Consider the following 21492-nt stretch of genomic DNA (forward strand, 5'->3'; position numbering starts at 1 on the left):
TCAGTCCTTTTAGCTTTCTGTGCCTTCATTTTCCCATCTGTAAAATGGGGATGGTAAGCCTACATGTTGAGATTATTGTGGACATTAAATGAGTTGATGTCTGTAAAGCACTTAGTACTTAATATCAGTAAAGCCTGGCATAGAAAGCATGCTTGAGAGGTGTACCTATCATTGTCACCCAGTGTCAACATCATTACTTAGGTGAATCGGAGACTTATGTCTTTGCCATCACTTTCTGATGACTTTTCCTCCTGTGTGTCCTTTCTTAGCTGTTCACCCGTCTACAGATGCTTTGAGATATACGTATGAAGATTTCAAAAAGGGGGACTCAGACGCTTACGTGACATACCTCATAACAACAGAAGGAAAGAGACGCTCTCAGGGCTTGTCTGAAGTCTTGAAATACGAAGTTGATGTTGGGAATGAGTCAACCACGCACGGCTATTACAACGGGAAGCTGGAACCCCTGGGCTCCTATCGGTAATGGCTCCTCCTTCTTGGTCTTTCAAGGCTGAGCCTCCTGCATGCAAAGCTTCACATGCCGGGGCACTGGACACATCTCAGCCACCTCCTTTCCCTCTTGTCATCCCACAGGGCTTGTGTGGCTGGCTTCACCAATATTATCTTTCACTCTTCCAATGACGGACTCATAGACGGGGCCAAGAGCTACGTGTCCTTCAGTCGCTGTTCAGATGCTGTTTTCTTGCCCCAGGATCCAGGTAGAGGAAGAACCACAATGCTGTTAGCAACTGAGTGGGTTTTGGCTTCCAGCGTCCACCGAAGGCCGGGTGTCTGCACGCCTCCCTGTGGTCCCCAGGAGGGTTGAGAGCCTCATCTCTCCTCTCAGAGGTTGAGATGTCACTTGGCCAACAATGCCCAGCTCAGCTTTCTCTTCTGGGGTCCCAACACCCCTGCCCCCTGCTCTCCCTCCTCTGAGTGCCAGCTGTGCTTCCAATCTGCAAAGACTATTTAGTCCTTTTCTTCTCAGTGTAGTCATTTGGGTGCCCACGTGCCAGACGTGCAATGTGACTTTTGGTGCATAGAACCCTTGAATATTAGGATCAGAAGGAGCCACAGAAATAGTCTTGTCCAACCTTCCTTTTAGAAATGAGGCTGTTAAGGCCCAGAGAGAGGCAGTGACTTGCCCAGGGTTACACAGTGGCTTAGAGACAGGCCTATCATTCTGGTCTCAGACTCCTCGTCAAGTGCTCCTGTCTTTTACTACACAGAGTGAAGTGATGTAGGAGCTTCAGGACCCAAGAGGGTACATCCCTTACCTTCAGGCCAGAGACAGTTGGCCAGCTGGTTTGTTAGTTTGGTTTCATACTCAGTAGTTGTTGGCTGCAGGAAGGAATTCAGCAAAGTTCAGGGAGTCCCCACACCCTTCTCCAGTAAACACCTGGGTTTTATGTCACCTGAGCACAGTGCTGCTGCTCGTACGTGGGTGTTAGTCTCAGAGTCAGAGGCGGCAGGAACCATGTGGAACATCTCGTCTAGTTGTTTTCAAACAGTGGCTGTTCCACCAAACAGGGCCGAGTCCCTTTTTTTTTTTTTTTTTTGAGGAAGACTAGCCCTGAGCTAACATCTGCTGCCAGTCCTCCTCTTTTTGCTGAGGAAGACTGGCCCTGAGCTAACATCCGTGCCCATCTTCCTCTACTTTATATGTGGGACCCCTACCACAGCATGGCGTGCCAAATGTTGCCATGTCCGCACCCAGGATCCGAACCAGCGAACCCTGGGCCACCGAGAGGTGGAACGTGCAAACTTAACCACTGCGCCACCGGGCCAGCCCACGGCTGAGTCCTGAGATGCCCCCACCCTACCTCACCTAAGCATTTCTGCCTGGTTTTCTATTTTATTTATTGGGCTGCTGTAGGCCGTTGCATTTGAAGAAAGAAGTCTGTGGGTGAGAACAACCTGAAAATCACTGATCTAGCCCACTTCCCTAAATTCGCAGTTCAGGAAGAGGCCTGGAGAGGAGGAGTGACTTCCTCAGACCATCCAGTTAGTGGCGGACTGGGAACAAGGAATCCACTCCCAAATGCCCCGACTGGTTTTAGGTCTAAAGTGATTTAACTGTCCTCTGCTACACACACACACACACACACACACACACACACACACTCTCTCTCTCTCTCTCTCTCTCTCTCTGGTTCGAGGCTCTTCCAGTTGTTAGCGAACACCTCCTGAACTGCCTCCCATTTGGACTTTTCCCAGGTGTCATCTGTGGAGCGGTTTTTGGATGTATCTTTGGTGCCCTGGTTATTGTGGCCGTGGGAGGCTTCATCTTCTGGAGAAAGAAAAGGTGACTATTGCTTATGTTAATAATAAGACCCTACTTTTCAAGGGAGCTTTTTATGATGGAAAGTTTTAGGCATTCACACGACTGGAAGGAATAGTGTAGTGAGCCCCCATGTTCCTATCATCCACAATCTTGGCTCTCAGAGCAGTCTTGTTTCATCCCAGCACCCAAGCTGCAGGATTTTAAAGTAGGTCCCAGCCCTGACATCAGGTCATGGGGAGACCCTGCACGTAGGGTGCCTCTGTCAAAGGGTGCATTCTAGGTCACAAATCAGTTTCATAGTGGGACGAGGTTGTGTTTTAGAGTTAACTAAGTTTGAACACGTGCTCCGTCTCTGACTGGCTGTCAGGGATCTTAGCCTTAATGTCTATGATAATCTATGATATGGGGATAATAAGAGTGCCTACTTGTGACGCTGAGGAGCATTAAATAAATGAGATGCTCTGACAGTGTCTTGTACCTCATATGCTATTATTATTTTATCTCTACAGCTACCCTTTCGGGTAGTTAAATAGTTAAAATAGCAACTGTTTTGAGCGCATACTTTGTACCTGGATTTGTGCTGTCCATGAATTCTCTCACTCCTGAGGCTCTGTGAGGTGGTGTTGTGAGCCCCATTGCAAGGATGCAGCAGCCGAGTGTAGGAAGTGTGGAAAGAAGAATGAAACCAGTGTTGAGTAGTTTTGTGGGGGTGCTGTGATAACGGAGTATCTACTTTCTTTGCTCTTCTTTTCTGTATTTGTTTTCACCGTAAGCATGTATTACTTTTATTTTAACAAGAAACAATAAAACAGTTTTTTTACTCCTCTCTTGCAAAAAAAAAAAAAAATCAGAATCTAATGCAAAAACCTGGAACACAGCACTGCCTGTCGACTCAGTAAGGCAGGTGACAGCAGGAGAACCGGGCGGAGTGCGTTAGGGACCCTGGGCTGGGATGAAAATGCCCTGGCTGGCAGCACCTGATGACAGCCCATGACTCCCAGCCGATGCACAGGCTTCACATGCCACACGGTTGGGCAAGAGGGTGTGCGTTGATTACAAAGCTCACACACAAATACACACACCCACTACTGGAATCATACTATACATATTATTTTCTAATCTGCTCTATTCTCTTAAGACATTGTGGAGGCTTCGTTTCTTCTTCCTGTTAAGTGGCTACAGAGTATTGAACTGTCTGGATGTGATTTAACAGTTTCCTGGTTTTCAGTGGTTTTTTTTCTCATGGTTTCTTATTCTTGTGCCTAAATCTTTGGGTACATTCATGATTTATTCCCTTAGGGTAAATTCCAGGCGGGGCAGTTTTTTGGTCAGAGGGTACGCATGGTTCCAATTTTGTACTGCCAAACTGCCTTCCAGAAAGCTTTTTAAAAAACACCAATATGGAGTTTAGTCAGCTGTGCAGGAGGGCACCAGGTGCCCCACCACCTTGTCAACACTGGTTATATATACATATATATATATATATATATATATATATTTCTTTTTGTGTGTGTGTGTGATGAAGATTGGCCCTGAGCTAACATCTATTGCTAATCTTCCTCTTTTTTCTTGAGGAAGATTGTTGCTGAGCTAACATCTGCGCCCATCTTCCTCTATTTTGTATGTGGGACGCCGCCACAGCATGGCTTGACAAGTGTGCTAGGTCTGTGCCCAGGATCTGAACCTGCGAACCCTGGGCTGCTGAAATGGAGTGGGTGAACTTAACCACTATGCCACCGGGCTGGCCCCGTGCACTGGATATATTGTCTGGTTCATTCCATTAACTTGTCAGGAAGGCTATCTCAAAAGCAGAGTATGAAATAATGAGTCTCAGTTTACCATAGGATAAGGCTGCTGATATATCTATTTACCCAAGGAAATTCCTAAAAGTTGCTTGTCTAAGATTCTTCCATACTTTTAGATGCTATAAAAGAGAGTGACTTCACAGATTCATGATCAGAATTTGCTACTTAGACCATTAAGCTTAGTGTTAGTGAGAGGGGCTGACTGTTGCATAGGAACTGATGCTCAGGGCAAAGGCATTTTGTAGGTACATGAGAGGGGGCAAGGCACAAAATTAAACTTTTTGTCTAATGGGTTTTTTTCCTTTCAAAACAGGAAAGATGCAAAGAACAATGAACTGTCCTTTTCTCAAATAAAGTAAGTCTCTTGAGTTATGAGCTTTATTTTAAGACATTAATTCCCCAATCTGTTCAGTGACTGTCGAGGGGATTTTTGAAGGAACTTGCTGTCATTTTTCTTGATTGACCCGTTTGGCCATGATCTTCCAGAAGTCCTTGCTGCCTTTGCTATTCTGCAAGGACTCTGTGTTCATTAGTCTGCTGAAGCTAGCTTCCTGCCATGTTCTACTATGGCAAGTATCGTTCCACCAATAATTCTACCAATAAATATATATTTTGTGATTGAAAGAAATGGGTCATCAAGATCTTGGAGGAGAGGACTTGCTCAAAGTCACAAAGCCAATCAGTCACGTGATAGGATCTAGAAGTCAGATGTCCTGATTCACATTTCAGTGTTTGTAAATAACATTATGCTGACCCCTCCCCCCAATCCCCCCAATTATACTATAGTTTTTGTTCTTTTGGGAAGTTGTTTACTGTCATCTCCAGAGTTGTGGTTGACTCAGTTTTTCTAACGGTGTATTTTTTTTCTTTCCCTTTCTATGATGAAGACCTAGAAAGTAAGTAAGCTCTTTAATTTTTTTGCTAACTTGTATTTTTCTATTTTGAGTACTAACTTTGTTGAATGTCAAAAACCCTAATACGTCGTTTTGTTTTCTTAGATCCAAGTTAATCAAAGTGGAGAATTTTGAGGCCTACTTTAAGAAACAGCAAGCCGACTCCAGCTGTGGATTTGCAGAAGAATACGAAGTATGGGGTTGTAAATAGTGTGTTTTTACTTGCTTTATAGTTCGTTTTCCTGAAAGTTGGAAAACTGCTGGTTTTTGTTTTATGGTGAAGCTTTGGGTAAGAGGAAGCCCTCTTGGAGGAGAGAGAAGCTCTTGCATGTTCCTGGGGATTCCACTGTCACCGGGTTGGCTCTGAGCACGAAAACGTATCTTCCTTCTAGCGTATTATGTCTAATCTCGTTGATACCTGAAGATTATCCAGAGAGACAGAGAAACTAGGACTTCAAGTTGAGGGCTATTAACTAGAATAATTAGGAGGCTGTATGAGCTGGAAAGAAACCAGATGGGGCATTTAGGGGGCTGAAGCTTGATGACTGTGGGGTCACGGTTGACTCTTGAGGATTATGTGAAATCCTGCAGAAAGAGTTTCTACTTTTCAGTCCCCATATGCTCTCCCCCACAAACCAGCCCAGGAACTCCCCCCCACCCCCCCAGGCACCCTCATCCTCCATGTGCTGCCCCTGTGGCAGCATCTCTGCCTTCATTGAGATCCTGCTCACCACTTGTGTTAGTTTCCTGTGCTGCCATAACAAATCACCACCAACTGGAAGCTTAAAACAGCAGAAGTGTATTCTCACAGTTCTGGAGGGCATCCTCTAAGTCCCCAGTCAAGGTGTCAGCAGGGCACTGCATCCTCTGGAGCATCTACAGGGAGAACTCTTCTTTGATTCTTGCAGATTCTGCTGGCTTCCAGCGTTCCTTGGCTTAGAGCTGTGTTACTCCCATCTTGGCCTCTGTTTTCTCCTCTTCCTCCTCCCTGTGTTTCTCCTCTGTGTGTCCCATGTAAGGACACCTGTTATTGGATTTAGGGCCCACCTGGATAACCCAGGATGATCTCATCTCAAGATTCTTGACTTAATCACATCTGCAGAGTCCCCTTTTTCCAAATAAGGTCACATTCGCAGGTTGCAGGAGTCAGGACGTGGACATGTCTTTTTGGGGCCACCGTTCAACCTGCTATGCAGTGTCACCTCCTCTGGGTCATTTTCTCTGATGTCATTAGGAGGACTTGAATTCTCTGTCCTCATGCCTGTTTCCCCTGTGATGTGTTGCTTGTCACTGATAATTCAGCGTTAATTTAATTCTTCCTTGTCGTAACATTGGTTATTTCTGTCTACACCTCTCTCCCAGCTTGTAAGCTCTTTGAAGGCAAGGTTGTCCTTTTTCTTTTCATTTCTGTGTTAGTTTCCAAGAGCCGCCATAACACACTACCGCAAACTGGTGGCTTAGAACAACAGAAAATTATCCTCTCGTGTTCTGGAGGCCAGAAATCCAAAATGAAGCTGTTTAGCAGGGCCTTGCTCCCTCCAAAGCCTCTGGTAGAGGATTGCTCCTTGCTTCATCCAGCTTCTGGAAGCTCTAGGCATTCTTGACTTGTGGCAGGGTGACTCTAATGCCTGCCTCCATCTCCACATGGCTGTCTCCCCTTGCGTGTCTGGATCTCAGTGTCTCTTCTCCTCTTGTAAAGACATCAGTCATATTGGATTAAGGGCCCACCCTACTCCTCTATGACCTCATCTTATCTCATTACATCTGCAAAGACCCGTAGTTCCAAATAAGGTCGCATTCACAGGTACCGGGGGCTAGAACGTATCTTTTTGGGGAACACAATTTAACCCATAATATCCCTGTATTCCCACTTTATTCTGTCATACTCTATGCTCAGTAGGAATACTATCTGAACACTAAATAAACGAACAACTCATTTGTTTTGTTTTCAGGATCTGAAGATTGTTGGAATTAATCTACCCAAATATGCAGCTGAACTGGCTGAGAATAGAGGAAAGAATCGCTATAATAATGTTCTGCCCTGTAAGTTGGTTGATCCACATTATCTCCCCTTTTTTCTGTCACTGGCCATCACAGCTCTAACAGTAGAGGGAGGGGCATCAATGGTACTAACCAGCCACTTCCACAACCATTCGTTAGTCACCTCCCATGTGCTAAGCACTGGTTTAGGCATATTCCGTTGTATTCAGTCCTCACGACAATCTTATGAAATAGGTAGTAGAGTATTCTTTTTGTGGATGAGGAAAATGAGGCACAGAGTGGGCAGGTGATTTGTCCAAAGTCACACAGATAGTCGTGGCAGCATCAGGCTTTGGACCAGGTCTATCAGTGTCATTCAGAAAAAATATCAGAGTCTGTGCTCTTAACCCCTCTATCTCACAGCCCCTTTATTTCAGTCAGTATAGCTCTGGAGTGAAAGGGAGCAGGAGGAGGACAGGCAGGGAGTACTGCTTCTGCTTGTCCAGACACGTCTCTGGTTGGCTGAGTGCGTTCCACAGCTAAATGTGAAGTGTATTTGGATTCCTTCCTGTTGTTGAGAATTAACAATGTCTGCAGCCCAACACACAGGGATAACAACAAATTGAATTTAAAGTGAGAGTTATTTACTACATTGTCCATTGAAATGGAATGTAAATCCTTCTCAGAAAGTTCTTTGTGCCCTCTCTTTTGAGTGGGAATTAGGCCTCAGAAAGATGTGTCAGCAAATCGCAGTTTTGTTCTGATTTAGCTGAAATTTGTTGGCTTTGCTCATAATTTTTGTACCAGGACATCTGGAGACGTTGCCTTTTTTATTTGAAGTTGTGTTTTTCTTTGCTGGCCTAAAACATTAACTTCTGCTTAGATGCAGGATTTTCTAGTTCCTGTCTTCTTTTTCCTCATTTTCCCCTGTTGTACTGACAGCGGGCATTGACCCATGTTTGAGAGAAATGCTTGTGAAACTGAGCTGGTGAGACATGCCCCAACACTGCCCGTCTAGGGGTCGCTCGGGACTGTTGGCCTGTTCTCGTGAAGGTCTGTGGGGACTTTCAGATCCAGAGTTCTGGTCTTGTTTTTTTTTTTTAAAGATTTTATTCTTTTCCTTTTTCTCCCCAAAGCCCCTTGGTATGTAGTTGTATATTCTTCGTTGTGGGTCCTTCTAGCTGTGGCCTGTGGGACGCTGCCTCAGCGTGGTTTGATGAGCAGTGCCATGTCCGCGCCCAGGATTCGAACTAACGAAACACTGGGCTGCCTGCAGTGGAGTGCGCGAACTTAACCACTCGGCCACGGGGCCAGCCCCTCTGGTCTTGGTTTTATTGCGGAGATTTTAGGCTGAAATTCACTTTGGTAACTGGGTTTAGAAATGTTCTAGTATTTCATTCGGGGGAGGGTGAGCGAGTGTCCTGTCAAAGACAGGGAAACATGGGTGGTGCTGCTTATAGCTCAGCCTGACACTTGAAATTTTAAGGATATCATTTCATTTCTTGAGTTGGACAGGTTTGTGCGTGTGTTTTTGAGGATGACAATATTTAGAAAACAAGAGGATTTTATGTTTTGGATCCTTCCACTCATAGTAGTCTTATACATTCAGTTTATTCTTGAAGTTGATACTGTCGTTTTATAACAACTTTTTTATGAGAATAGAGAAAGTGTGAAAAGGGTGGAAAAGTTTACCTGGGTGTCTACCCACTAGGGCAATTTTATTTATTCCTAGTGGAAAGGGCACTAGATTTGAATTCCACCATTTACCAGATGTTGCTTGGAGAAATCACTTGATCTTTCTGACCCTCAGTTTCCTCACCTGTAAAATGGGCATAAAAGCTTGTAGGGTTTTGAGGAGTGGATAAAATTGCTTAGGACATTCCCTGGCTCATGGCACACCCCCTAGGACATTAATGGTAGTAGGTTTGTTTCATCTGAGAAGGTGGTCTGGCGTGGTTAAGAGTTTGGGCTCTGGTGCTGGGCTGCTGGGGTTGGAACCTTGGCTTTGCCATTTACTAGCTCTCCCCAGGTAATCATGTAACTTGTGTGCCACAGTCACATATGCTGACTGTGAGGATTAAATGAGGTCAGATATGTAAAATGCCCAGCTCTCAAGGTGTGACAGAAGCCCCATGGTGCCATTTTCTACTTCTTTTGTGTCTCTTGTATGTAACTCTCCTAAAACATTTACTTTTAATAAGGACCCTTTTCTCTTAATGTTGTAGATGACATTTCCCGTGTCAAGCTTTCAATCCAGACCCATTCAACTGATGATTACATCAATGCCAACTACATGCCTGTAAGTGGGGAGATTCTCATAGCACTGGCTTTTTAGGATGAAATCTTCAGAGCTCCTCTTTCTGTGTCTTTGAGATTGAATACATGTTGCTTTCCTTTTTTAGGGCTACCATTCCAAGAGAGATTTTATTGCCACACAAGGACCTTTACCCAACACCTTGAAAGACTTTTGGCGTATGGTTTGGGAGAAAAACATATATGCCATTGTTATGTTGACCAAATGTGTTGAACAGGGAAGGGTAAGTACCTTTTTAAAAAAAATTAATTCATTCACTTTTATTGTGGTGGAAGGGTAAGGATATTCAAAACCATTTGTCTTTTTAAAAATAACACTCCTCCAAACATTAGTACCTCTATTCTTAGAAACTTGTTTTCTGTCTTTGTCTTCTCTGAGAGAAAAGTTTTTAAAAAACCCTATTTTATTGTTACCTTCCTTTGCGGACAAATATCAATGTTCATTATTCATTAAGTCACTGCTGCTGGAGTTAGTAAATAGCAGGAGTTGGGTTAGTGCAGTGAAAAAGCTCCTGGGCCTGGAGCAGGAAGATGCTGCTCACAGGACAGCTCCGTCCTTCATCAGCTCTGTTGATGGTGCACGCCCATCCTGTCTCTAAGCAACCAGCTTCTTCATCTTTGAGATGAGGGATTGGACCAACTCGGTGATTTTCAAACTTAGTGTTTAGCACTGGGACCCTTTCTTTACACAAAATCTCAAACTTATCCGCAGATAAGTTTCAGCAGTTTCTGCCCCACTGTGATGGCCTGGAATCCCACGGCCACTTCCATCAAAGATACGATTTCTTCTGGTGATAAAATCCCATGTTTCCGTAAATGGATCAAAGAGAATTGGTGGCATGCCAAAATGAGAAAATCTGCATATGAGGAATGGGACGCAATGTTGCTCTGTGAATTTTTTCATGTAGGTTCATTACTTGAGGAATTAGGATAGGAGTCCAGTCTCTAAACCAGCGGTCCTCAAACTTTAATGTGCATCAGGACCACCTGGAAGGTCGTTCTGCCTCCAGAGTTTCTAATTCAGCAGGTCTGTCTTGGGACCAGGAATTGTATTTCTGACAATTCCTAGGTGCTGCTGTTTTGGCTGCTCCAGTGTGCTCACTTTGAGTAGCCCTGTCCTAGGGGATAGTGGGAGCCCGTCAGGCAGCATTTCTCTTAATGTTCTTTATATCACTTTAATTTAGCACATATTTGTCAAGCCCCAAGTGTGTATATGGTGGAACCAGGGCCTGGGGCCAGAGGAGGGAAAGGTAACAAAGAGCAGTAAGAGATGGCCCCATCTTCACATTACTTGTGATACAGAAGGTTGGGTTCTGCAGCCACTCCTTTGCATCAGGAGAACAGGCTTTCATGCAAACAAAAGAACGCTGTTTATGAACCCAGATAAACCTTATGGTGCTGTTGAGCCCAGGCCTCGCACATGGAACATTCTCATAAATATCTGTTAGACAAGTGAAAATGATGTAGTTAAATTAATGGAGAATGAGAAGGTGAATTTAGACGGGCCCTTGTTCATCTTAAGTCAGGAGAGAAGTGGATGTTAAGGACTCTGGGTGGAAGGGGAAGGGAGCCAGTGTATTTTCTGCACCAGATACTCCATATGTGTTATTTCTTTCCTATAACAACCCTGTAAGGTGTTATTATTCTATAGTTGGCGAAACTGAGGCTCAGAGAGTTCAAGAACTCTCCCCTATCTTCCTATCTTCTTCCCCACAAGATAGCAACGAAAATCCAGCTGGGCATCCTTAGAGACCAAGCTGGGCATCAACTCCATGGCAGTGATGGAGTTGGAGTCCCAGTTCCATGATGTTTCTTGGAGCAGGGGTCCAGAAACCAGGATCTTTAAACAAATACAGATCCCTGGCCAGAGTCTGAATCTCTGGAGGCGGGACCCAGGCATCTGTTTTTGAAGCAAAACAGACCTCCCGGGTGAGTCAGGTAATCGATCAGGTTGGAAATCACCTGCAGTGGGGCACTCCTCAGGAAGGTGTGTGCGTGTGTGCGCGTGCAAGTTTTAAGTCATTTGCCAAATGGGGGTTCAGATATTCTTGGGTGCAGCTGTTTCCTGATTTTTGTCTCTGTTCACATCTCCTCACCGACTTTCTAAAAATCAAAGACCCCAAAATGGTTTCATTTGCTCCTCTTTGTTGGTGTTTGTATTTGTATTGCAACTCATGTGTCTCTAAAAGAACTGTGGAAAATTCTCATTTCTTCTAGCTGCTGGGGGTTGTGGGTCAATCAGAGAAGTTTAGTTCGGTGAACAGTTGTGGATCGGCTACTGTTGAGGCTGAAGGAAGCTGGGTGGCACTGTGTCCCCTGTGAAGGAACAGCCACTCTAAATCAATTTTCATGCAGAAATGTGGGCTCAGTTTGGGCTAGAAATTCTGACTTTTCAAGAGAATCCAGAAATCTGGATTTGTGTGAGAAAACTCCCTATTTTAAAAGAGTTCGCAATAATTGTAAATGGTAAACATATAAATTGTAAATTAAAACAATTCTAAGAGTCAAAACAGAAGCCAACTAAGGGACTGTTCAGTTTTCAATATCTGGTCTCTCTTGTGAGGCTGTAGTGATGGCAGATGGCGTGATCTGAGTCTTTATGTAAGAATCCCATTTTATTCTAGACCAAATGTGAGGAGTACTGGCCCTCCAAGCAGGCTCAGGACTATGGGGACATAACTGTGGCAATGACGTCAGAAAGCGTTCTCCCGGAATGGACCATCAGAGACTTCACAGTGAAAAATGTAAGTAAGATGTCGAGATGTATAGGTCTCTCATAAAATTACTATAAATAAACTTTGGGGTGAGTCTTTTTAGATTGATGTTAGCCCATTTTTTTAATGCATCAGAAAAATATTTTTGCTCTCTTCTTTGCTGAATACAACAATCCGCATCTACATACCCTAAGGCATATCTCCTCTAAGCTGCGTCTACTCTAAGGCAACCCTTTAGAAGCTTTATGTATTAAGGAGAATTTCATAAGTTGTTCTTGAATAAAATGAATCTTAAGAGCGTGGCTCAGCATCAGTAACTCATTTCCTTTCACTTCCAGGTGACTGACTTATAGGATTTTTGTTACCAACAAAGACCCTTTTGGATTATTTGGTTGGAAATATGGTGTCAGGAGTGGAAAATTGCTGTCGGGAGCAGTTTAGGATAACAGTTATGTCAATAGGATTCCAGGGCTCATAGACATGGCCTCCCTTCCCCCGTAAAGTTATGAAAACAAATCCAATTAAGTTGTGTAGGCATTCTAGGAAGTCAGTGTCCTTTTTCTTTTTTTAAGGCTGTTTAAAAATAGAAGCAATATCGTGAAGCAACATTGCTATCTTTTGATGGGTGTGTAAATTGGCATAACCCTTTGCAGTTTATATCGAGGGCATAAAAATGTCCATTCCTCTTTGATCTGGTGGTTCCAAGTTTGAGAATCTGTCCTAAAGCGGCAATCTGAAATATCGGAGAAGGTCTATCATTCATTAAGGTGAATCTCAGCATTATTTATAATGGAGGGAAAATTTGGAAACCATGCAAATACCTAGCTTTCAGAGAATGGATAACTAAACTGTCGATTATCTAGTCACTGTATCATTATTCAGCTATTAGAAATGATGATTATGTAGACCGCATAATTACCATGAGAAGTTAGGGTGTAATTAAGAGAAACATACAAGGAGACAAAATTTTATGCATATTGTGAAAAGTACATAAAAGAAAAGCCTGGAAGTGGGTTCAGAGGAGTTGAATCTTATGGGGGGGTTGGTAGGTTAGGTTCTAGTTTTTGAGAATTATCCTTGATTTTATAAATCATGGATAGAGTACAGTATATTAAGTATTAACTCTTTACTAATTGCTGTGTCTCTAAGGCTCTGACCTCAATTAATATTTCAGTTCCTCTCCTGGAGATGCTGTCAAAACTATTATCATGAACTGAATTGGCTGCATAAATAATGCAATTCATAATAGTTGAGAATCCCTTACAAAGTCATGCTTATTTCTGTAGATTTCACCCATTTTAAATGGACTGGTTGCTTTCACTGCTTGGCGTTTACCCTTGTGGAGGGGAATTGAGGGTGGAATTGTCCACATCATTTAAAAAAATTACTGTTACTACTATTATTATTTTTTATTAACTAAACTCCAGACTTTATTCAATTTCATGTTTTTCCACTAAAGCCCTTTCTTGTTCCAGGATACACTCCAAGATACTACATGGCGTTTAGTAAAATATTACTTTTTAGTTACACAAAATGCAAGAATATATTTTCCTTTTTATTTATTTGTTTATTTTTATTTTTTTGAGGAAGATTAGCCCTGAGCTAACTGCTACCAATCCTCCTCTTTTTGCTGAGGAAGACTGGCCCTGAGCTAACATCTGTGCCCATCTTCCTCTACTTTATATATGGGACGCCTACCACAGCATGGCTTTACCAAGCAGTGCCATGTTCACACCCGGGATGCGAGCTGGCCAACCCTAGGCCACCAAAGCGGAATGTGCACACTTAACCACTGTGCCACCTGGCTGGCCCCTGTACTTTCCTTTTTAAAAGTGGGAACATAACAGATAGAGCTAAAAGTTTCCTTTGACTGTGCCCCCTAATCTGGACCCCTTGGCCCTTTTGCTGAGATAATGCTGAAAAGACTGACTTCCCCCCGACCCCTGTCATATCTCTCGTGGCTGGTTACTTTCTTTGGATGACTACCTTTGGTTAAATTTCTGAATGTTAATGTCTGTGATGATGAGACCCTCTCCTCTCACTCTCCCCTCACTCTTCCTTTTTTTCCTACTGTTTTTCACGTTTTGAATAATGTGAATGGGCTGCTTTTATAATGTAGACACATTTTTAAAAAATAAATAAGCGTCAACAGGTAGCTGTCATAAAGGAGATGGAAATGCCTGCAGTCCGGATGGAGGCACACGTGGGAGGTCAGTGCCCCAGTGTGGGCTTGATGAGTACAGTTGAATCAGGGACAGGAATGCTCCAGCCTGGGCAGAGTTCTAGTAATTAGAGGCACATGCTTCGGTCTCTGATGGGAAACCAGTCTGTGTAATAACTCACTCTGTTACGACAAGGTCCACTTGCTGTTGTCTGGCTGATGTTGAAATGGGTGGTTTCTTTGGGGGGTCCTTTCTCAGTTCTAAATATTTACTTGGTGCTTGCGAGTTGCCTCTCACTTATTAGATTCTCTGGAAGATTGGAACTATGAAGACTGATTATCATAATTGTATGTGTGTGATTCACGTTTGGTGTTTTGGTCGGTGACGTTCCCGGGTGGGCTCAGGGATGGGGTTTATGAAGCTCTAAGGAGGTGAAGGTGTAAGAATGTGAGTACGTTATTGACAGGCAGCTTGGCGGGAGGGGAAGAGATCTGAACTCAGAATCAGAGGATGAGGGACTTCAGCTACGTCTGAACTGAGTGTTGGGGAAGTCACTTCCCTTGTTGGAACCTTTGCTGCCTTGTCTTTAGAGGGCCTAATGAACCCTCCCTCTTGGGCATATGATGAGGATTTGATGAGCACGTTAAGGTGTGTGTAAACACTTTCTCAGCTGTTGTACTAACGTGAAATTCTCATTTTTAGTAGTAAGCACTCCCGTGTAGCTGCCTTTCAGCTGCCCCGTGCAGTTGAGCATTCAAGGACTGCTTGATTTCACTTGCCTTTCTGATGTTGTTAGGGAGCCTTTCTCTCTGGATCTGACTTCTTTTTTTGGCTTTTAGATCCAGACAAGTGAGAGTCACCCTCTGCGACAGTTCCATTTCACCTCTTGGCCGGACCACGGCGTTCCTGACACCACTGACCTGCTCATCAACTTTCGGTACCTTGTTCGTGACTACATGAAGCAGAGTCCTCCCGAATCGCCGGTTCTGGTGCATTGCAGGTATGCAGATGGCGCTCTGTGTGTCACAGATTTCAAACATAATTACAGATATGGGCACTTTTGGAAAGCAAACAGAGGAGGAAATACAAAAGGAATTTACGAATTCAGGACAGGTCTGGATAAGGGACTTATTCCCTAGGTCCTGAGACTTTAGAACAGGGGTTGGCAAACTATAGGCCATGGGCCAGGTCTGGTTGGCTGCTTGAATTTTTTTAAACCATAATGTATTTTAATTTATTTCTTATTTGTAATATTTTCTTGTAAAATATTTCAACCTTACAAAAATATAGAGAATAATAATAATTTAATAAAGCATGACGTGAAGCCATATCTGTTCCTTTTGTTCATATTACATTACAGATATAATTAAATTCTCTGCTTACTCGTCTCCTATCCTATTCTCCTTCCTACATAGGTAAACGTGGTCCTGAAGTTGATCTTATCATTCCCTTGTGTGCTTTTATATTTTATTACATATATGCGTATCTCTATGGATTTATGTAGCTTTAAACTTTTGCCAGACTTTATGATCGATACATTATTCTGCAATCTGCTTTCTAATTCAGCATTTGGTTTGGTGTTTAACAATGTTGAAACACATAGCTCCAGCCCATTTTATTTATGTATTTAAAAGTATTTTTTTGACATACAAAAAGCTGTACATAATTAATGTATTCACCTTGATGAGTTTGGAGATAAATATCCACCCATGAAACCATCACCATGATCTCTTTAGCTGCCTATTTTTATAAATAAAGTTTTATTGGAACACAGCCATGCTCATTTGTTTACATAGTGTCCATGGTTACTTTCATGCTACAATGGCAGAAAGTGACCATTTGGTCTGCAAAGTTGAAGATATTTACTATCTGGCTCTGTACAGAAAATGTTTGCCTCTCCCTCTTCTAGAACAGAAAGAAATTAGCTTTAATGCTAAAGGAATTAATTTAGGACAGAAGAAAGGAGGGGCTTTGTCACTCTATGGGGAATAAGTTGATGAAACCTGCCATTCTAGGTTATGGTGGCAACTTGGGTTGGACTGCAATTCAGGAAGCTCCAGGAAGGTGTTTTATTTGTGGCATTTGACTCAAAAGTACTTTAGGACTTGGCCCTCAGTTCCAAGCTAGTGTAGTCTGACTTACTGAGGTTTCATTAGAGCAAATGTCTAATGATCCTGGGCATTCCCCTCAAAGCCTGACAGTGGAGGAGAGCAAGATATACGTACAACTGGGGAAATCTGAGAGTTTACAGGAGAGGTAACCCACAGTGATGTGCTCATTTTCCTGTCTTTCAGTGCCGGGGTTGGAAGGACGGGCACTTTCATTGCCATTGATCGTCTTATCTATCAGATAGAGAATGAGAACACTGTGGATGTGTACGGGATTGTGTATGACCTTCGAATGCACAGGCCTTTAATGGTGCAAACAGAGGTGAGGCCAAGATCTGTGTTGGGCAGTCCACCGTCCCATCCGTTTTTAAAAGGTTGCATCGTGTCACACACTTGAATTAAAATATTTCACCTTTCCAAATCTTCCTGGCTCTCAGCTGTGAGGTAACACTGGATTTCTTTAAGATCCTAAACTGACTTGAGTTGAATTAACTGATATAGTGCCTCGGTGGTTCTGATATGAGCAATGGATCTACAAACCAAGTGATATCAGGATCCCTACCTCTCAGCCATGACTCACCAAATAATCTTAACAAATCTCTGAACTTTGGCTTCCAGGTTTTAAACCCTTAGAACTGGTATTTTCACTCTGTTTCTAAGAAAGTCTGACCATCTTTAACATACACTAATGAAATGGACTTATCAAATATTAATGATATAAAATAGCATAATGCTGCTTTAAGTATTAAGGCAGCAATGTGCCCTCACCCAGCCTTGTGAATGTTAAAAATGTCCATTAGCATAGCTAAAAGAAGATGGCTGGCCAATTGAGAAAACGAAGCTTGATGTCTGTGGTGCCATTTGTGTAAGACTGCTGGATTTGGCTTTCCCTGAAATGTTGCTGATAAACATTGTTTTCGAGGCGTGTTGAGAAACAGCCTTCCTCAGCGCTGTAGGCTGAATGCTCCTGGGCCAGGATGAGAGCAGAATATTAATTTTGCATCAGACTGTCGCCCTGTACCAATTTAGAACTCTATGAATATGCGCTGTGTTTTTGAGTCTAGCAGGGAATGTTCTGGAGGCCTGGGTACATTGTGTGCTGTGGGGTGAGCGGTGGTGGCTGTGGTGGAAAGAGTGGAATTCACCTCTTGTGTTGGTCAGAAGAGAGATTTTCTTTTTTCTGCTGTGATGATATAGAGTAGTAGTTCTCAATCTTTTATCTCTTGAGAAACACAGAAATCTTATACCTGCAACAAATTCTTTTCTTGTCCCTTTTAAAAAATGTTGAAACTAATATAAACTTGTTCATATTAAAAAACTTAACAGTATAGGATCATATAGAATATATTTTTCTCTTTTACTTTTTCTTCTCCAATCCCACTTCGTAGAGGTAGCCAACGTTTACAGTTTGTGTATATCTTTGTCTTCCTTATGTACATCTGTAGAAAAACACATGTACACACACACAGTATTTTTTAAAAATTGGATCCTATTTTATATATAATGCTGCCCTGTAATTTTTTTTCTCTTACAGCATCATGGATATCTTTCTGTGTCAGCATATACGTCTTCTTCCTCTTTTGTTTTTCTTTTTTTGAGGAAGATTAGCCCTGAGCTAACATCTGCTGCCAATCTTCCTCTTTTTGCTGAGGAAGATAGGCACTGGGCTGACATCCGTGCCCATCTTCCTCTACTTTTTTTTTTTTTTTAAGATTTTATTTTATTTTTTTTCCTTTTTCTCCCCAAAGCCCCCCCACCCAGTACACAGTTGTATATTCTTCGTTGTGGGTCCTTCTAGTTGTGGCATGTGGGACGCTGCCTCAGCGTGGCTTGATGAGCAGTGCCATGTCCACGCCCAGGATTCGAACCAACGAAACACTGGGCCGCCTGCAGCGGAGCGCGCGAACTTAACCACTCGGCTACGGGACCAGCCCCCATCTTCCTCTACTTTTTATGTGGGACGCCCGCCACAGCATGGCTTGCCAAGCGGTGTGTAGGTCTGCCCCTGGGATCCAAACCAGCGAACCCCAGGCTGCCGAAGCAGAACATGCAAACTTAACCACTGCACCATCGGGCCGGGCCCTCTTCTTCCTCTTTCTAATGGCTACCTGCACAGTCTGATAGGCTTGCCTGAAGGGTGGTCTCTGCCTAGCTCTACCCTGATCATCCCCCTTAGCCCATCCTCTCTGTTGAGAACCACAATTTACTCCTTATTCCGCACATCCTCACTAGCCAAAACTTTCTGTTGTTTGAATGTACCTGTGGTTTATTTCCTCTACATTCTCTCTTTGCTCCTCCCCAAGATTCTGATGTTTCTCCTTGGGGAGGGGAGGTGTGGGGAGTCTCCCATGTGGTTGAGAATCACTGATGATGAGAATCTTGTTCTCTGTGGTTTGAGATTTCACCAGAATCTTGTACCTCTTGACACGTCTTAACTTGAAGTGTTCACTGGTGGGTGGGGTCGGGGGGTTGGTTATCTGTTTGAAAATAACCTTGGGTGCTACTCTCTGGAACCTGTGCTCATTTGCTCTCTCCCTTTTCTTTTCTAACAGGACCAGTATGTTTTCCTCAATCAGTGTGTTTTGGACATTATCAGATCCCAGAGGGACTCAAAAGTAGATCTCATCTACCAGAACACAAACGCAATGACAATCTATGAAAACATTGCCCCAGTGAGCACGTTTGGGAAGACAAATGGTTACATTGCCTAATTCCAAAGGAAAACCTTTCTGGAGTTAACCAGAACATCACACCCACAGCAAAGGAAAATGCCCCGATGTTGACATGTTTTTATATGTCTAATAACTTAATTCTTTGTTCTGTTTTGTTAGAACTAACTTGAGGGCGTGAAGCTGCACACGTAAAACATGACCGATGAGAAGCTGGGGCTGTCGGGGGCTGTGGATGGGTGGTGAGCACATCAACTGTATTCCTGATTACCAATGGGATGAGTTCACTTTTTGTTTTTTCTTAAGAATTACAGAACACCAGGAAAAGTGAGCTGTGATTTTCTTTTTTTTTCAAAATAGATTCTTTTTTTAAAAAAAGACTATTTTATATGATTCACATGCTAAAGCCAGGATTGTGTTGGGTTGAATATATTTTAAGTATCAGAGGTCTATTTTTACCTACTGTATCTTGGGATCTAGCTGATGGAAAGTACATAATTGTGGATGATGATCATGTAGGGAGGGGTACGTGGTGCCTCTTCTGCTTGGGTTTTCTATTTGAACATGTGCCTTTTCTGAATTATGCTTCCACAGGCAAAACTCAGTAGATATCTATATTTTTGTATTGAATCTCATAATTGGAATATACAAAATATTTAAACAGTAGCTTAGTATCAGAGGTTCAGCCTTCTCAGTAACATTCCTGTTGATCAGAGGAGGCCCTTGCCCCACTTCCCACACCCCCATTTTGTGCTTTATTCTCTTTCCTTTCCCTCCCAGTTTTCCCCAAAGACACCTCTGTTGGCTACATTTTCAGCCCCTTGGTTGAGTGAGCGTGGGAACTAAATATCACCCTGAGAATCTCTGGGGGGGGGCGAAGCAGAGGGACCCTATAGTGATGTAATGTCCATTTCTTCTCCCTGCGTTGTTTTTTTTCTCAATTCTGTATTTGTTAAGAAGGATTATTTAAAGGTGCAATATGTGACTTAGTGATTCATGAGGCTCTAGGTTTTTAGTAACGTTTTACTCAGGTTGGCAATTTATGTGTCTGTGTGTCAGTGTATATGTGTGTGTGTTTTTAAAAGTGTGGCGATCTGTGAACACTTCAGTGTGAAAACAGTGTCAAATCAATTCCTCCTTCCTCGAAGTCCACTGGCTTTAGTTTGTATCTGCAGTGACACATATTGGTATCTACTGTATAAATATATACTAAACTCTTAAAACAGTCATTCCTTTGAATTGAGGTGTACAAAGTTTGAATTTGTATCAAAGGTGTAATTATTATTTTTAAAACCTCTTTTCACTATACTGCTGCTGTAATTACTTTGATTTTTTTAATGTAGATTAATTTTTTTTTTTTTTTGCTTCAGGTGTGTATCCACCAAGAATTTCAGAATTTATGTGGATTTATTTTATTGGTACATAATCTGTCAACTTCTCAAGGCATTAACATGAAAGGATTTGTTTCTTTTTATTTTATATTGTGGCTCAGGTTATATTTTGAAGAAGTTTGAGTTTTCCTCCAATAGGAATGAAGTATACAAGGTTTTATGAAGGAATTACGAAGTCCCTGGAGTCCTGTGGCTGTTTTCCACAGTAATAAATCCTGCTGTAAACTTAGGACACTGTGTCCTATTGAAAATGAGAGCGGGGTCTTCTCTGAGGGTCCCGGTCACTGTTGACCTGTGGGAGCCCCTCTCCTGACCCTGCCGTGCTCCTCAGCTCGCCGGCACTTTGCTAACTGACTGGACGTGGTCGTGGGTGTTTAGGGTTATGAAGGGTGAACCACAACGTACTGAAAGCCCTTGATTTGGTTCAGAGGGTTCATGCTATACGTCTTGTCTCCCTTTCCCTTTGAGGTACTTAAAGGATTAAAAGGAGAGGTGGTGAAAGTGGTGTCACGTTTTGGGAGAACCTTACTTTCCAAATGGAAATTGCACTTTTTGCTGAAGCCTTTGCTCTCTTTGGTAGTGTGAGGCCCTTAAAGGAGTGGGTTGGCCAGGCCATGTTGGGCCCTCTTGACTCAACTTCGGAGGGGCCTTTGGCTCTGTAGGTCTGAATTAGGGAGGCCATGCCGTCCTGGGGTGTTGAGTGAAGCTGGGTTTGGGCAGATTGCTTCCAAACCTTCACACTGGTCTGCCCCTCAATGCATGCAGATGTTGAAGAGTTCCCAAACTTCATTTGGAGGCCCTGTTCAGGCAGCAGTTCTGTGGGCCACACCCTTCCCCACTCACAAACCATTGTGATGGATGCCTAGGTGTCAAATCCCCGTAGATGCTCTGCCCTGTCCTGCCACATTGGCTGCCATGGAGAAGTCGGAGGGAAGAACTCGGCTCTAAAAATTCCTTTAAAAGATTAAAACAACAATAATTATAAACATATTGTATAAAAACACACAAAAACAGAAACCCTCCTCTCCTCCATTTGGTGCAAGCTTGGGAAACGGGCAGCAGCCCCACGAGCCACTCTTGGACGTCATTCCCACTCCCGGGAGGAAGGCTTGTGCTGGAGAGGTCTGGATTCCAAATGGGCAGGTCACAGGAAGGTCATGATACTTCTCTGCA

General features: G+C 43.1%; 1 pseudogene; it reads left to right on the forward strand.

Moving 5' to 3' along the window:
- The window catches only part of LOC111775907 (receptor-type tyrosine-protein phosphatase eta-like), a 33408-nt pseudogene extending 12860 nt beyond the window's left edge, over positions 1-20548 (forward strand).
- The last annotated feature ends 944 nt before the right edge of the window (positions 20549-21492 follow it).

Source organism: Equus caballus, chromosome 12, assembly GCF_041296265.1.
Source record: "Equus caballus isolate H_3958 breed thoroughbred chromosome 12, TB-T2T, whole genome shotgun sequence".
In the NCBI taxonomy this organism is placed as follows: Eukaryota; Metazoa; Chordata; class Mammalia; order Perissodactyla; family Equidae; genus Equus; species Equus caballus.